Consider the following 12,507-nt stretch of genomic DNA (forward strand, 5'->3'; position numbering starts at 1 on the left):
AATTAGCATATCATTAGATGGTAAGCCACTCCCACACAGGGTCACATACTGCCCAGGCTATCTGGAACAGTCTATCATGGCTGCCAGTTCCTGGGAGGCAGGCCTCTGTATCCCATGGCTCAACCAAATCTCATTCTGCTAGATATGAACCACTCTCCACAGATAGGATAAAATCAAGATATTTTAAAAGTTAGTAAGACAGGAGACAGAGGGAGCAAATTATTTTTAAAATGTCCTTGAGGAAGCAGGGATAGAATGGACAAGTTTGCTTCCTCAAATGTGGTGAGGAAAGCAAATCCTGATGCCTTGGATTTTCCCAGTGAAGCAGGAGGCCAAGTCATTTGCTGAAACCTGAAGAGGGCAATAACACAGAGTTTGAAGAAGGAAGTGAAATGTTTGAAATTGAGGAAAATGGGAGAGGAAATTGAACAGAAACATGGGCAGCAGGAGTCTGTGGTGAAATCAAATTAAACTCGTTTGATTTTCCTCTGTAGTATTTGGCAATGTAAGTGCTAGAGAGGAGACAGGAAACAGCTCTACAATTCAGGGTTGGGGTTTTGTAAGGCAGGTACAGTAAGTGTAAAGAGCAGAGTGAGTTAAGAACAATGGTAAGATAGCGCTAGGTTTCACCTTTATCTTTCTTCTAACGTGGGTGTGAACTGTCACTTGGAAGATGCACAAACTTCCTACCGATTGGATTGGACCCCTCCTGTGAACAAGCTGGAGATGTTAAAACAGAAAGACCAAAGTGAGAAAAAAACTGACAGTCAGGGATTGGAGCTCTTAAAAAGTTGAGTGAGTAGGCTAAGGGGAATGAAAAAGTAGGAAGCTGGAAGGATAGGCTGTCACGGGAGAAGAGGGGTTTGTACTTCATTGTTTTAAAGGTCATGCCCAGTATACTAGTCTTCCAGGGCTGCCATAACAAAATGCCATATCCTGGGTTGCTTAAACAACCCAAAATTATTTTCTTATAGTTCTGAAAGCCAGATGGTCAAGATTAAGGTGCCAAAAGGGATGGTTTCCCCCAACGCCTCACTCCTTGGCCTTGTTGGGTCTTCATGTGGCCTTTTTCCCTGTGCACACACACACTGGTGTCTCTTCATATCTAAGGACACCAGTCATATTGCATTAGGAGCCCATCCTTACATCTCATTTAACCTTAAGTATTTCTTTAAAGACCCTTGATCCAATGCAATCATATTGAGATACACTTTGTCTTCCACATATGAATTTTTTTCAAAGGTTGGGGCATAATCCAGTCCTTAACACCTAAGCAGAGTGTGGACAGGAGAGGGAATGACTGAAGTTAGGAGTGGGTAAGATCATAGGAGTTAAGGTTAATAACTACAATGCTTACAATAATGTGACCCACTCTCTGTAATTGAATTTTGGGAATCAACATGTTCCAGTGGAATTTTTATGACTTCACCACATGAGACTAGTGGAATAATGGTCATATTTATTTATGAAACATGCAAGATACTTATCTAAACTTGGGGATCAGCTAAAATATTTTAACATTAAAAATTGTCCTTCAACAGATGAATGGATAAAGAAAATATGGTACATACAAATAATAGAATATTACTCAGCTTCAGAGAAGAATGAAATTATGGCATTTGTTAGCAAATGGATGGAGCTGAAGAATAACATGCTAAGTGAAATAAGCCAATTCCCAAAGACCAATGGCTGCATGTTTTCTCTGATATGTGGATGCTAATTCACAATAAGGGGGTGGGAGGCTAGGGAAGAATAGAGTTACTTTGGATTAGGTAGAGGAGAGTGAAGGGAGGGAAGGGATATGAGAGTAGGAAAGATAGAGAATGAATCTGAAATTATTACCCTATGTATATATATGACTTTACAACTGGTGTGATTCTATATCATGTACAACCAGAAGAATGAGAAATTATACTCCATTTGTGTATGATGTGTCAAAATCTACTGTCATGTATAACTAATCAGAACAAATAAAAATATTTTAAAAATTGTCTATTTATAGGTCAAATTGAAGAATCTTTCTCTGTAGGTATGTATGTGTGTAGATAACAATATATATTCTATACTCACCATTTCTTCTTTCTGCCTCTGGAGAAGCTTGTTTGGAAGTAAGTGTAATTCATATGGAAATTCATGTGGAGTAGTTTAAAATGGAAATTCTGTAAAAAAATCACATAGGATAGTCTATTTTTTCACATTGGAATAGTCTAGCTTCTTATGTGGAATGATCTAATTCTGAAAGCCATTAATCCATACTTAGCTCATGTTTTTATGTAGAAATTATATAATCATTGTTTTTATTACCTGATATATGCCAGAGAGAACCTAATAAGGTATTACTCATTAGTTTCATTTCTCTGAAGAGGAAACTGAGGCATGTGAGCAATATGTAATTAGCAAAATTCTTGCAGGAGAGAGTTTAGCTACCATGTTTTCTAATGTTTACACTGACTATTATTATTGTTTTGTTTCTAAGTAAGTGAAGTTGTTGGGAAGTTGACTCATTAGACACATGTTCTCTAAGAGGATCATGACTGTCACTTTAAAGAGAGTAGAGTACCATCTACTTAACTTACTTGCCAGTCTTCAACTCAGAAACAGAGATAAGGATGCCACATGAATCCCTGGCTCCCGGTCCTGAGACCTAGAGCCCACACCTTGGGTCAGTCTCTGGACTTCTCAGAGTTCACTTGGCTCATGTGAAGATGAGAATTTTGGTACAGATAACCTCTTCTTACTCTCAATTTCTCTGTGTTTATGATATTTACTTTCCAAGAATTCTAGGGATGTCCAAGAAGCCAACTCTTCTGCACATGTAATGGTTGACTCAACAAGCTATTCCTAAGGTTGCAGTGTGGCAAGACTGGACACAGCCAATTCTGAAGATTGATTTGGTACAAGAATGTCTCTGGGTATACAAAAAGGTACTGTGGATGTTTCAATACAAGATAAATTATATTTGATGTAATTGATAGATGTCATAGATGAAAAAGCAAATTAATGCATTGATTAGTCAAATATAATTATTATCAAAAGGCAAAGATGACTAGATAGTTTTAGAATAAGTTATTATTAATAGATGAAAATAATTTTTTAAAAACTAAGAAAAGACCGAAGTTTCAGAAACATTTTAAAAAAAGAAAAAATTTAATTATAAAATAATAAAAAGAGGTCTGAAATTTAATAAATGATGACCTTTGAATAAATAAAAATTTTGAAGACAATAAAAAGAGGCCTGAGATTTAATAGATGATAACTTTTGAATAAATAAAAATTTTGAAGATTTTATCACTGGAGTATATCACAGAGATAGACTATGTGATGTAAAAATAAAGTTCTTCAAAAATTCTTGAACCAGATTCCAAGAACAGGGCTATGAAACTCCCAAAACACTCACAAGACAGTAGTAACTAGCATTTCTTGACTCCAACTATAAATGACATTGAGCAGTTCAAAGGTCTTTTCTGTAGTATGCCATTTATGGAGATATATAAGTATGAACTTTCCCATGAGGCCAAGAGTGCACATGTTTTAAGAGTCTTGAAAGAAAGAGATCGGAAAAAAGAATAAATTACCTTGTTACCTTGTGGAGGTGTCTGGATTATCAAGTGTGATGGTTAATTTTCTGTGAAGACTTAGCCAAGGAGTAATACCCAGATATTTGGTCAAATATTATTTTAGGTGTTTCTAGAATGTATTTTAGATGAGATTAACATTTGAATCAGTAGTGGTTGAGTCAAGCAGATTGCTCTCAATAATGTGGGTGGGCCTCTTCCCTGGGTTTGCACCCTGCTGGCCTACTCTGCAAGTCTTGCCTGGGGTAGATTCCTTAACCACATAAGTTAGTTTCTTAAAATAAATAAGATTTTCTCTCTTTCTTTTTCTAAATATACACATGTCCTCCTAGTTCTTTTCTCTGGAGAACCCTGACAATACACCAAATTCCATTTTATAGAAAAACAAAACAGGGTATATTTGAAATCAGTAACAAATAATTAAGAGTTCTATACAAATTCAGTTAAAAATATGAATCTGAAATACAAGTAAAGAAGCAACCCCAGTGCAGAGTGCCATGCATGGCCTGCAAATAAAACCAGACTTGATTGGGCCATCAGACACAGGAATCTGGCTCTCAGGAACTGGCAATCATGAAATATTATTCCAGATTGCCTGTGGTTTCCGTGCAGATTGGTTCACCACTGGAGTTTGCAGGCCCTAAATGTGCCAAGGATCCACTAGAGCAAAATGGTTTGCTTAACTCCACTCAACCTGTTTCTCATGGAAGAAGCTCCTACTGGCTCCACTTTGATCTGTACCACTATAAATAAAGAAAATCTGGGCTCTTCCATGTTGTTAGAGCCAGACCTTCTGAATGGCTCAACCAATCAAGCCCCCTGATTCAAGAGATAATTGTCTCCTGTGGTTTTTTCTATTAAATAAATTTCTTAGTGATTAATTTATAGCCAACTCATCCCTGCGACAGGAACTCTTTCCCTTGCCCACATGGGACATGCAATGAGACCCTAAGAGTAAAGAATTAGTGTTTTTAAAAACCCCAACTTAAATATTTTACCTATTGTGCCAAAATTGTTCTTGTTGAAAACCAAAAGGATTTTCTAAATGCCACTGATTTTATTTTTTGAATATTAAATATACTGACCATACTTTCCATTTTATCATTTGAACGAGAGTCCTAGGTAGGAAGAAAATTAACATCTGCTATTATGATTTAGATATTAGGTGTTCCCCAAAAGCTTATGCGTGAGACAAAGCAAGAAGGTTTGGAGGAGAAATGATTGGGTTATAAGAGTCTTAACCCCATCAGTGAATTAATCCCCTGATGGGATTAACTGAAGGGTAACTGAAGGCAGGCAGCATATGGCTTTGGTGTTTATATTTTGTATCTGGCAAGTGGTCTCCTCTCTCACTCTGCTTTCTGATCGCCATGTGAGCTGCTTCCCTCCACCACACTCTTCCACCATGATGTTCTGCCTCATCCTGAGCCCCAAGGGATGGAGCTAGCTGTCTATGGACTAAGACCTCTGAAGCAGTAATCCCCAAATAAACTTTTCCTCCTTAATGTTGTTCTTGTCAGGTCTTTTGGTCACAGCAGTGAAAAAGCTGACTAAAATACGTGCTGTTCTACCACCTTCCTTTCTTTCATCCATGTGTGTGCTTTCTTCCTTTTTCTACTACTCTTTGTACTTCTTGTCATATGAAAATGATGTTTTTTTAAAGTTTAAAAAATTTTATTATTGCCTTCTACTAAATTAGCTGTAACTTAATTCTTAGAAAGCTCTAGATGCTTTAGAATGAATCAGTAAGTATTTAAGGAAAAAAGGAGCTTCTCTGTTGAACTTAAGGAAGGCCAGATTTTGAGAATTGTGGCAGTTAATTTTCTAACAGCTTCCCATCTTGTGCAATTTCTTCTCTCACTCTGGAATCAGATGTTAAATCTTTCTAGAATCATGTAATACATATTGTTATTAATTCCACACCAGGCATTATGTAAAATGACACAATAGGTTTCTGATGTTGCAACTTTAAATTTGCTCTTTGAGTTCAAGTCGGCCGTTCTGTGCTGTAGAGGAAATCTTATCATTCTTAATTTCAGGGTGCATATTTTAAATCGGGTGTTCTTTATGGACTACAGCCACGGTTTTCCCCAGAAAAGGTTGCCTGCCCCTTCACCTGGACCTCACAATATTCCAATTGTGCCTTTCAGATATGAGTAGCGACAGGTGTATTTTATTTTTCTTTTGTGGACCCAGAGTACATCAGAGGAGCGAACATCTTCAGAGGCCCAAGCCTCTTTCAGGGGCAGCAGGGATGCACATAAAATTGACATTTGTTCTTACCTAGGGATTATCTTTCATTGGTGACTAGTGGATGCATTTTTGTCAAAGAGAAATCAAGGTATTGCTTACACTGTTGTGTTCTGTTTTTCCACTGCAAGTATTGTCAGAGAGTTCATTCCTAACATTCACTTCTTTTTGTCAGGAAGGAACTTCTGTAATTTATTTGCAAATGCAGTATTTTCTTTACTCACCTCACATCAACCCAACACTGTGTCCTCCCTCACACAGCATGCATCTATCAAATAGCAATAGTGCAGGCAAGAGGGGAGGGAAAAGAGGAAACCTCCCATATAACTGACAGTCTGCTCAGAGGAAGCGCATGCTGTGTTAAGACAGAAGTATTAGAATGGGCTATTATAAACATAACCGCAAGCAGGAAGGGTAGCTTTTACACTGTTTCCATTAATAACTGCAAATACTCTATAACTTAAATTCTTCCTTAATAGAATATGACTCGCTTTGTTTGTTGAACATAATAAATTGATCTCTTACAACACATGTGAATAATTACATTAAAAATAATGCTTGTCTTAGAAGAAAACTCAAGCCTCAGTACTTAGCGGGGGCAGTTCACTTTCTAATAGCTATTTATTTATTTATTTATTTGTACCAAAACATCAATGAAAGAAGTACTTTATAATAAGATGGGTAATTAGATAAGATACAAATTAGACTTATGACATTTAGAAACCCACATAATTATGATAATATAATTACTGATTATGGGTAGTACGGTAAGTCCTTTGAAATCCACAGCAACAAAACAGAAAGAGTGTTTTCCTGCTAGAAGTATGTCCTATGATTCTCTTTTTGGTAAATTTTTGTTACATATCAGTTACAAGTCGACCAGCCATATTCAGTTTTATGATCCTAAGATAAAACTGGTGTTTGATCCAGTATTCTTTCTATGTATAGTATGCACGTGTGGAGAGACAGATACTTGGCTTTCATCAGGATTCCTATTATATCCCACGTAGTGCTAAACTTGGCACAAAGCTCTTTTCTTGCTATTTCAGCTCTATAAGAGCAACCAAGGTTTGCAGCAGTTATTTGATGTTGATGATGTAGATTATACATTTGACCCCCTAAAAAAAAATATATCTATTTGGAATAACTGGGATTCCAAGAAGCTAAAGATGAGAAAGATTGTACACCAAGTTATGAAAAATAATTTTTATTATAACTTAATATGTAGATAAAATTTTATTATCATACACATAATACTTGCTTAGTAGTGTCAGTGTTATATGAAAGCAAACTGTATGGAAGATACACATCTTTACATGGTCCATGGCATCTTCCCTTATGTTTTAACTGGTTTAGAATAAATGTAAGAAAAGAGAGTGAGCACTTAGTGAATGCCTACTATGAGCTAGGTACTATACTGAGTCGTGCATGAGCACCGGTGCAGTTAATGCTCTCAGCACTGGTAGGCAAAGAGGAAATTCAACTTTATCAGGGTCCAGAGGCAGGAGGATTTACTCAGGTCTGTTTTATAAAAGCTGTAATGTCTCTACATTTAAATACACCAGAAATTACTTTAAGGATCATTAAGTTGGTTAAAAGCTATAAGAAAAATGAATGCTTTCTTTTTTTATTGCATATTTTTGAATATTTTTAGTAGTAATGATTAGAAGCTGAATACAGCTAACTGGTTGAACGTATATAATTTGCTTCTTACAGAGCATGTTTTATCTCATGACTTCCTAAACTAATTACAACACTAGATTTATCTATTAATTTCCAAAAAAAGTAAATACAGTTATGGTGAGCATATATAAATGCCACGTTTCTTAGTGCTAAAGAAGCTGGCCTCAGCTACACCAAGCATTTAGAATACATTACCATTTTGGGTGCTAGGAATTCTTCAGTCTTGACTCCTTTGACTTCCTATAAGCTTTCTAGAGTCCCTGACACTCAGAATTGTCTTCATTCCATGTTCACTAGGAACCTGTTTTGCTTTTTAAAAATCTTTCATTTCCAGTTATCTCCTTTTAGTTCCATAATCTCATAAATAAGTCATTAGAGCTATATACAGCATACAGTATTAGATATGATTATCTAAATGTGAACATATATTTATTGTGCCACTTTCTGTTGCCTCAACTCTAAATTTATTATATTTTTGTCATTGTGTATATCTTTTTTAAAAACCTGTCTATTGATTAATTGGTTGATTGATTCATTTATTCAACATACAGATATTAAGTGCTAATTGTGTGTAAGGCTCTGATCTGGATATTCTGGAAGAAGTAGATGATTGTTGATGCTTGCTTTCAAGAAGGCTGCTTATTATGGAGCAGGCAAGATAAGCATGGGAAAAACAAACTTTAATTCAAATCAGAATTAGATTAAGCTGCATGTTATGGGAGGCAAGAGTGGTTAGCTTTTCACTGAGTAAGCAAATCATATAATTTATTAGCTCAAAATTTTCAGTGCTTTACACTCTTCTTACACAATCTGTATCCAACATTCATTTATTCAATGATAATAAATATTGCAACTGTATCTAACCATTAGACTGTGATGCTTGAGCACCCCTAAATATATTCTTCATAGTCTTGCTTCAACCATGTCCTCCAGAAAATGTTCCTTACCCAGAGCCTATCTACAATGTTTTCTTTCTCTTTATGGTCTGTACTTTAATTTAGTAAAATCGTTCAATACATTGGATTGATAATCCATTCTATTCATTTTATTCAAGTACTCGATTACAATTTGTTTCCCCATTAAATTCCTAATTCCCTAGGAAGAGATCACGTCTCTGCTCCCTTGAATTCTCTATTGTATCTCATGTTATTTAAAATAAGCTCCCAGGAACAATTAGGTGATTGATTTATAGTTTTAGAGATCAGAGAGTATGTTTAGTAATTTTTTTTAAGCCTTTGCTTAGAGGTTCCTTGCAGTTGTAGCTTCTGAGGATGACTGCATTGCTAGAGTTGAAGCACGGTAATATTATATCATCTGTTATAAAAGACTGGTATATGTATATTTAAAAATTTGAGCAAAGTATTTTTTGTAAGATCCAAATTTCACTGTTGAGAGTTTGGAGTTAACATCCATTTGATTCCATGTGAGTATCCAGTTGGCCAAGCATCATTTATTAAAGCATTCATCCTTTCCCTACTATTTTGCAGTACCACTTTTATTGCAAGTGAAGCATCCTATTAGGTATGGGTCTGTTTTGCATTTTCTTATTTGTTCTTTTTCTGTTTCTCTTCTGGACCATTTTCATCCTTGTAGCAATATTACACTGTCTTAATTACATTAGCGTTTTTATAAACCTTGTAAATCCTTCCCCTTTATTCTTCTTAAGATTGTTTTAGTTATTTTTTTGTCATTTAGAAAAAGATTTAAAATTTCTATAAATATATCTTAAGATTTATTTTTTGTGTGTGGGTTTATGCTGAGATTTTAGATCAATTTGGAGAAAACTGTCAGTGAGTCTTCTAAATCATGAACATGATATAGCCCTCTATTTATTTAGATCTAATTTTTCTCAGAAATGCTGTGCATTATTTTTGTAGGAATTCTACTTATCATATTTATTACTAAGTATTTTATATTTCATGCTGTTATTATAAATGTCATTTCTTAAATTTATTTTCTGTACATTTGTTGATGGTATATCTTTACATGAATTTATATACATACTCATTTACATTTATGACAACCTTAAAAATTAGATGCCATACCCATCTTCATTTTATATATTAGGAAACAAGGCACAGAGAATTTAACTAACTTTCTCATCATCACGTAGTAAATGTTAGAACCAGGATCCTAACCCAAGCAGTCTGGGTTCAGAGTCTATTAAATTACAAGGCAGTAACTGAAGGATTTATGTAGAATTAGGGATGAATATTACGTTGGATAAGTGGATCTCAAATATATGTAATGTATTCAGTTCCACTGTTGTTTATTACACCAATATTTTGATAAGGAAACAGACCCAGAGTGGGATTTCCACTAGAACTGGAAACTATATGAGTCCAGTGCATCAGGCTACCTATGAAAACACTGGTATTAGAGAATAAATGAAAAACATCATAGTATGCTGCAATTAAGTACAACATATATCATGTATGCCCAGTTTCCAGTTTGTATAACATTCTTCTTGTTACTAGGATATAAGAAATTTTCAGACACAGTTTTTGTTTTCTGTTTGGGAATGAAAATAATTACATTTCAAGTGTATATTTTGTTAAATCAAATGTGTACTGTTAAGAAAAACGCATTCAAAGTTAACTTGTTAAGAAGATAAATACCATCTGTGTGTTTCCTTCAGAATGGTGTGTGTGTGTGTGTTTGGGCTTTTTTGTGGATAGCCCTTCTAGGACTGCTGACAGGAAAATGAGATACGTTTGCAATTATTGATAACTTATGAAGTCTCCTTGGTTTCTCAGATTTTCATTTTCTGTTTTGTGGGACTTCAGACACCAGGGGAGCTGGACATTTCCTGGGTATTTACAATTGCATCTTGAGCTAATGAAAAAGTGAAACTGTTCTTTTGTAGCTAAGTAAATAGGGAAGAAGTTATAGGCATATAGAGTTTGATTTTGCAATATTTAAACCAAACCAAACCATAAAACAGGGCTGATATATATCTGTTAAATTCTCTATCATGACCCTCAACTTTATAACAGAAGTGCCTTGTGGGAAGAGACTATGTTGCTTATCTGTTTTTCTATGGCTTTACTATGATGTGACTTGATAAGTATTTTTATCCTGCTGGAGATTTTTTTTTTTTTTTTTTTTTTGATTCTTGGATCTGTGAATTGATGTTTCTCCTTTGTTATGGGAATTAATTATTAATTGTATCTTTAAATACTACCTTTTAAAAAATCACTTCTGGCTTATCTTTTTGCTCACTGTATTCTCCTTGTCCTACTATGTTGTACTTGTCAATTTGTCAGACATTCTGTATAATTCTTTATTATTTTCCAGTTTATGAATTCTATCTTCAGCTGTGTCTAATTTTATGTATATTCACTGAGTTTTCAGTTTCGGTGTTTGGGGGCTGAAATTTGAGACTGGTTTATCAGAGTCCCAGATTGGCTTTGACAGTTCCAGTAGTCTAAAAAAGCACAAGGCTGTTTTGATTATTCTTTTCCCTCAAATTATTAAATGTCCTTAGGTTAAAGGAATTTTTAGTGCCAGACTTATCTTCCTGGTTCTCACCTAGCCTTAGGTTTTGGTCAGAATATTCTTCATTACCTTATTAGTTTTTCATTTTTAAGAAATTTAAATAATAATTTTTCCCCAGCATTTTTGATTATCTTCAAGGAGAGAGATGATTCTAATAACTATGTACTCCTTTGCTGAAGTTGAAGTCTTAATATTTGCCTTTGCTTAACTCATTTCTTACTTAGTTGATTAATTGAATGAACGAATAAATGAATGAATAAACTGAGTTGATGTTTATGCCAAAGAGGTCAATGCTATTAAGCTTCTAATTGTGTTGCACTGTGGAACTCAGCAATAGTGACTTGGCAGGCCATCCTACTTCAGTGGGGACTCTATTGTTGCATTGTCAAGTGCACACAGTTCTCTTGGGGGGCTTGTGGTGCTCTTTTCACAGATTCTGAAATTTAGGACAAAATGGGGCCGTGAAGGTAAAACCTTTCTTACAAGGATTCATGACCAAATGATTGTGGTGAAAGCTAATCTGGACATCAAAGATCAGGGTTTATTAAGTGATTAGGAAAGATTTATAAGGGTGGAGTACTGTTTAACTGCTCAGTTGAGGTAGTGGCCCTCTCAGTTTGTGATCTTTAACTGAATATTTTATTTTGGAAATGTGGACATCTTCAGCATAACCGTACCACTATATTTATCTTTTCTTACAATGGATTATATTAGAAGTAGATATTCTGCAGTAAGTTGCTACTCTTTCTGAATAAGAATGGAAAACACATAAATAGCAGTTACTTTGTGCCAGACTCTCTAAATCTTTACATTTATTTAATAATTCTATTTTAACAGAAACACATAAGGATATGAAGTAAAGATACTTGGTAAAATTGCACAACTAGATGTAGAAGAGAATAAGGGACCCAGATAATCTTGAAATGGAATTCAAACTCCTATCTACTGTATTTTATTCACGTAATAATTATAATAATGACCACCATTCAGACATCTAGAAAAATAACCTCATTCATGAGAGAAGTAAAGATTACTCTCCTCTGCTAGATATCTAGTCTTAAAGGAGTGACTTGGGAAAAAAAAGAGAGAGAGAGAGAGAAATATGTTGGAAGTATGTTGTCAGATAAGCAATGAGATGATTTTTCCAAGGGCATAAAGCAAGTGTCACAGCTATGTTTTAAGTGAATATTTTCTCTAGAGTTTGCTCATATGTCTACATAAGAACAATGTCAAATAAAAGCTACAGAATCACTCATTTTTACAAGGTGACTACTGTGTGTAAGCACTTCTGCTGGATCTATGATTTACACATCTTTCAATCACAGATAAATACAGAGCAGCTCTCAATGTAGCCAAGAACTGTCTACTAACCTGGCTTCCTGCCAAAATATACTCAGCTTCCACACTCTGTCTGCTGTCCACATTGCTGCCCGCCCATAGAGAACATGAGAGCTTTGTGGTCTTTTGGTTCTCCTAGTGGAAAATTTCTATAGACTAAGCT

At 35.0% G+C, this 12,507-nt stretch overlaps 1 long non-coding RNA gene across 1 annotated transcript in view; it reads left to right on the forward strand.

Moving 5' to 3' along the window:
* LOC124985507 (uncharacterized) overlaps positions 1–12,507 on the forward strand; it is a 90,799-nt gene that overhangs the window by 25,318 nt on the left and 52,974 nt on the right. The window contains exon 3 of the long non-coding RNA XR_007108872.1: positions 2,777–2,924. This is a non-coding gene — a long non-coding RNA (uncharacterized LOC124985507). The remainder of the gene's footprint in view (positions 1–2,776; positions 2,925–12,507) is intronic.

Source organism: Sciurus carolinensis, chromosome 5 (genome assembly GCF_902686445.1).
Source record: "Sciurus carolinensis chromosome 5, mSciCar1.2, whole genome shotgun sequence".
Lineage (NCBI taxonomy): Eukaryota > Metazoa > Chordata > Mammalia > Rodentia > Sciuridae > Sciurus > Sciurus carolinensis.